We start from the raw sequence: 6,337 nt of genomic DNA, 5'->3' as shown, positions 1-6,337 counted from the left end.
CAGATAGTCATGGGTTGTATACACAGGATGAGTGCTTTGGGCAGTTGTAAGTGGTATGCACATGTTTTCATGGAGACAGTTCTGATCAGAATAGACCAGAAGAAAATGGTATCACGCCAAGCTTACAGGATATAGTACCTCAAGGGAAGGATATCTGACTCCACTTTAAGAATCTTAGTAAAGTATTGGGCAACATATTTGAGGACCAAGAGAGAATCAGTGATTTAGACAGTAAAACAAGACTCAGACTTCACTGGAGGGATGAAGCCATGAGCAGGTGAGCAGCCTTAAGAAAGGAAGTCTCCTTTTACAGAAGCCTCATGCAACATTTGCAGAAACTGTATAATAGTATAAGCATTTCCAAGTTCTCTGTGGATTGAAAAAGGACCCAAGAGGGGCGCCTGGGTGGCGCAGTCGGTTAAGCGTCCGACTTCAGCCAGGTCACAATCTCGCGGTCCGGGAGTTCGAGCCCCGCGTCAGGCTCTGGGCTGATGGCTCGGAGCCTGGAGCCTGTTTCCGATTCTGTGTCTCCCTCTCTCTCTGCCCCTCCCCCATTCATGCTCTGTCTCTCTCTGTCCCAAAAATAAATAAACGTTGAAAAAAAAAAATTAAAAAAAAAAAAAAGAAAAAGGACCCAAGAGCAATGGGAATTGGTCAAGCAGTTGATCTAGGGTAAAGTTCTTTTTTTTTTTTTTCGAGTTTTTATTAAATTCCAGTTAGTTAACATACAGTGTAATATTAGTTTCAGGTGTAGAATTTAGTGATTCATCACTTATATACAACACCCAGTGCTCATCACAAGTGCACTCCTGAACCCATTTAACCCATACCCCGCCCACTTCCCCTCCTTCAACCCTGTTTGTTCCTTATAGTTAAGAGTCTGTTTCCTGGTTTGCCTCTCTTTCCTCCACCCCCCACATTCATCCGTTTTGTTTCTTAAATTCCACATATGAGTGAAATCATATGGTATCTTTCTCAGAGTGACTTATTTCACTTAGCATAATACTTTCTAGCTTCATCCATGTCATTGCCAATGGCAAGATTTCATTCATTCATTCATTTTTATGGCTGAGTAATATTCCATTATATATATATATATTATAATATATAATTATATAATATATATATAATTCTTTATCCAGTCATCACTTGATAGACATTTGGGCTCCTTCCATAATTTAGATATTGTTGATAGCACTGATATAAACATTGAGGTGTATGTACCCCTTCAAATCAATATTTTTGTATCCTTTAGGTAAAATACCTAGCAGTGTAATTGCTGGTTCATAGGGTAGTTCTATTTTTAACTTTCTGAGGAAACTCCATACTGTTTTTCAGAGTGGCCGCACAAGTTTGCATTCCCACCAACAGAGTAAGAAGGTTCTCTTTTCTCCTGAGCCTTGCCCACACCTGTTGTTTCCTGTGTTTTTAATTTTAGTCATCCTGACAGGTGGTATCTCATTGTAGTTTTGATTTGTATTTCCCTGATGACGAGTGATGTTCAACATCTTTTCATGTGTTTGATAGCCATCTGGATGTCTTCTATGGAAAAATGTCTATGTCTTCTGCCCATTTCTTAACTGGATTATTTGTTTTTTGGGTGTTGAGTTTGATAAGTGTTTTATAGATTTTGGATACTAATCCTTTATCAGATATGTCATTTACACATAACTGCTTGCATTCCATAAGTTGTCTTTTAGTTTTGTTGATTGTTTCCTTTGCTGTGCAGAAGTCTTTTTATTTTGATAAAAATCTCAATAGTTTATTTTTGCTTTTGTTTCCTTTGCCTCAGGGGATATATGAGTAAGAAGTTGCTACAGCTGATGTCAAAGGGGTTAGTGGGTATTTTCTCCTCTAGGATTTTGACGATTTCCTGTTTCACATTTAGGTCTTTCATCCATTTTGAATATATCTTTGTGTATGGCATAAGAAAGTGGTCTAGTTCTCATATAAGTCTAGTACTTAACTACAGGAGCCACCTCAACTTGGGAGTCAAAGCAGAGCTACCAAATATGAGTCAGGCCAGCAGAGGGCAGAGCAGCAAACTTTGAAACCAGCTGGGATTTAAGACAGTTCTGCAGCTGCCAGGATGAACCAGCGCCTGTTAGTGAATGAGAGGTAGGGATTGACTGTGAAATTGGGACTGCCTTGAGAAGATAAAGAAACCAACAGAAGCAAGCCCACACTTCTGATGAGTAGATATTAGAAGTATGAACATTAGGAATTAGTCTCCACCTTCACTTCAAAGTATATGGACTCATTAGCAGTTGGCCCGTTTCTGATGTTGGAGACAAGAGAGAAGGACTACAACAGATTGTGGCACTCTTCCAGGAATCTGAAACTGGCACCCCGGATCCTTCTGGCCCAGGTGAGATCCTGACACTCCACTCCCTCCCACACACCCGTTCTTAACATAGGCTTAGCAGGGGATGGAGGCAACCTCTTCACTAGATAGCCCACTGAGCTGGCACCAACTTAGAGTGTCCTTTGGGGGGCTTTGGAGACCACAGACTGGTCTGGAAGGATGAGAAAAACTTAAAGCCACATTATGGAACAAGATCCAAGAACCTGGTTAGAATTTAAGGCCTACCAAATCTGTGATGTTGTGGACCTCTATCAAGTCCTTATCCCAGTATCTACTGCCAGCCGTCGGGCTGGGAGTATATACTACCTTGCCCCAAGGCAGAGTATGAAGACATTGCTTCATTCTTTATCCACTGGGCTTCAAATCAGTAGGTTTCTATCTTAAAGGGAAGTTCATGGTTATGAGAGATTGGTTTATCCTCGTAGGTGGACTGGAAAGGGAGGACAACTGAGCTATATTTACTATGAAAGTTTTTCTTTGAGCCCAGAACCCCATTTAAGCTGTGGAAAGAGGTCCTGGGGGCAGCCAGAGTTGCTGTTCCTTGAACCCAGTGGACAGCATGTGTTGAGAGGGGAATTCTGGAGCACTAAGACATCAGTATAAACCCAGAAGTGTCACTGGACAGCAACTAGCTCCTAAAAACAAATGTGTGCATAAAGACATCCTGAGGCTCTGGGAAACTGCTCAGTGAGGGTTCAAAGGAACTTCCCTCTAGGCAAGCTATAGGATACTATTTGTTTATAAAAATGGAGCCTCCCTTACATACACTGCAGTCAACACACTAACTAATGTTTCACCCCTGAACTTTTATGCCCTGCTATCTTGCTGGGCCCCGAAATAAGGCATAAGTAATAGCTGATTGTGAAAGTTCTATGTACTATGAGTAGTCATCAATCATTCAGGAACTTCTCCAAGCCTTCCTGCCCCTCTCTGTATCTCCGTCTTTTTGTTGTTGTTGTTAATTGCAGTATAGTTAACATATAGTGTTATATCAGTTTCAAGTGTACAATATTGTGATTCAACAATTCTACACATCACTCAATGCTCGTTACGGTAATTGTACTCTTAATTCCCATCACCTACTTAACCCATGCCCCCCACACCTCCCTTCTAGTAACTATCAATTTTCTTTGTAGTTAAGAGCCTGTTTTTTAGTTTGTCTCCTTTTCTTTATTTATTTTGTTTCTTAAATTCCACATATGAGTACACTCATATGGTATTTGTCTTTCTCTGACTTATTTCACTTAGCATTATACTTTCTAGATCCAACATGTTGTTGCAAATAGCAAGATTTCATTCTTTTATGGCTGAATAATATTCCATTGTATACATATGCCAACTCTTCTTTATCCATTCATCTATCAATGGATACTTGGACTGCTTCCATAATTTGGCTATTGTAAATAATGCAATAAACATAGGGGTGCATATATCTTTTCAAATTAGTGTTTTCATTTTCTTTGGGTAAATACCCAGTAGTAGAATTACTGGATCATATGGTAATTCCGTTTTTAATTTTTTGAGGAACCTCCATACTGTTTGCCAGAGTGACCTCACCAGTTTGCGTTCTCCGTAACCGTGCAAGAAGGTTCCTTTTTCTCCACATCCTCACCAACACTGTTCTTTCTTGTGTTTTTTTTATTTTAGCCATTCTGACAGGTGTGGGGTGATATCTCATTGGGGTTTTGATTTGCATTTCCCTGATGATTAGTGAGTGATGTTGAGCATCTTTTCATGTGTCCATTGGCCATCTATATGTCTTCTTTGGAGAAACCCTTGTCTATTTTACACTTTGTCACTCACACAAGCTCTAATTTCCTTGCCCCAAACTCTGAGTCTCATGCCCTAACTTTGACTTTGGTCTTTGGACCTGTCAGATTTGGCAGGCCTCAAACTCTAACCAGATTCTTGGATCTTGTCCCATAGTGTGGTTTTAAGCTTTGCTTGCCACTTAATACCAGTGTCTGTTCCCCAAAACCCACAAAGCACACTCTGAGTTGGTGCCAGCTCAATGGGCTATCTAGTGAAGAGATTCCCTCCAGTATTCAGCAGGTGAGTTGACAAACCTCCAGAGTAGTAGTCTTGGGCCTCTTGTGTCTCTGGTATTAGGGCTATGCCAGGAAATTCAAGGTCAGTTAAATAGGAGTTTAAAACATTTTATTCCTAGCATGACTTTCAGCTGAGTGGACAGAGAATAAAAAATCAACAAATACTACCTGAGGTTTAAATTTACATATAACAACACATACTTACATACACACATGAAAACTCTATAAAAACTATGCCATCTTGATTCTTCAAACTATAGTTAATTATTTAACTGCTTCCTCTGCAAAATGTTGGGAAGTGGGGGGGGGAATACAGACCTGTTTTTTTTTTCATATTACCCCCTTACCTTCAAAGAGCTCTTCTGAGAAGTAACACCTCTAGTTTTAAAGAAATGTCTGCCAAAGCTTCAGCAATCCCACTGGCTCTACTTTGGTTTCTTCTTCTTCTGTGAAAGTCGAGCAAATATTAATTTTTAAAGTTATCTTAAAGTAACATGTAGTACATAATCCACTGTGGGCATACACCATAGTTTAGTTATTCAATCTACAGTTAATGGACATATATTTTGTTTCTAGTTTGGTGATATTCTGCAAAAATACTGTTTAGCCATTCTTGTGTGTGTATCCTGGTGCACATGTGTATGTTTCTCTAAATAACAGAGAATGGTGAAATTGCTAGGTGTAGCGCATGTGCACGTTCAACTTTACAAGGTAAACCAAAACTGTTTTCCCAAGTGGTTTTATCAGTCTGCACTTCCCTAAGTAGTACCTGAGAGGAGTCCCCCTTGCTTTACACGCTCTCCTACACTTAATATTTTGAGAATTATTTTTCTAAACTAGAGGTTTATAATATTATCTCCGTGTGGTCTTAATTTGTATTTCCCTGATAACTAACGAAGTTAAGCAACTTTCCATGTGTTAACTGGCCATTTAGGTTTCTTCTTTCATAAATAGCCTATATAGATCTTTTACTCATTTTCTACTAGGTTGATAAATGTTTTCTTACTGATTTCTCAGAATATTTAAGGGATATTGGCATACTAGATTTTGATAGTGGTACATGCTATAATCTTAATGTAGGCTTTCTTTTTACTCTCTTAATGATGTATTTTGATGAATATGGGTTCTTAATTTTGATATAGTAAAAATTATTCTTTTCTTTTATGGTTGGTGCTCTTGTTTAAGAAACGCTTCCCCATCCTAAAGCTAAGAGGATACTTTTCCTGTTTTATTTTCTAAAATGTGTTTCATTCTTTCTTTTTTGTTAGGTCTTTAGTCTACCTGGAATTTATTCCTATAAATGATATGAGCTACAAGTCCAATTTTAATTTTTGCATATTAAGATACAACTATTTTAGCATAATTCATTGTATATAAGAATACAATTGGGTTTTGGGGACACCTGGGTGGCTCAGTTGGTTAAGCGTCCAACTTGGGCCCAGGTCATGATCTAGCGGTTTGTAGGTTTGAGCCCTGCGTCCGTCTCTGTGCTGACAGCTCGGAGCCTGGAGCCTGCTTCAGAATCTGTGTCTCCCTCTCTCTGCCCCTCCCCTGTTCATGCTCTCACACTCTCAGTCTCTCTCTCTTTCTCAAAAATGAACATTAAAAAAAATTTTTTTTAAAGAATACAATTGGTTTTTATATATCCCCTTGGTAGCTAGCAGCTTTCTAAATTCTATTAATTCTAATAATTTATGCATAGATTTTAAAAATTACATATATAAATAATCATGTATCTTTATTTATAACTCATGAATGAATGTTGAGGGTTTTTTTATTTTTTAATTATTTTTAACTTTTTAAAATTTACATCCGAATTAGTTAACATACAGTAACAATGATTTCAGGGGTAGATTCCTTAATGCCCCATCCCCCCCCTCCCATAACCCCTCCAGTAACTGTCTGTTCATTCTCCATATTTAAG

The sequence above is a fragment of the Puma concolor genome, chromosome B2 (assembly GCF_028749965.1).
Source record: "Puma concolor isolate L17-30 chromosome B2, mPumCon1.1.hap2, whole genome shotgun sequence".
NCBI classification, from domain to species: domain Eukaryota; kingdom Metazoa; phylum Chordata; class Mammalia; order Carnivora; family Felidae; genus Puma; species Puma concolor.
The sequence above is the reverse complement of the archived record's forward strand: the minus strand, read 5'-3'. Positions refer to the sequence as shown.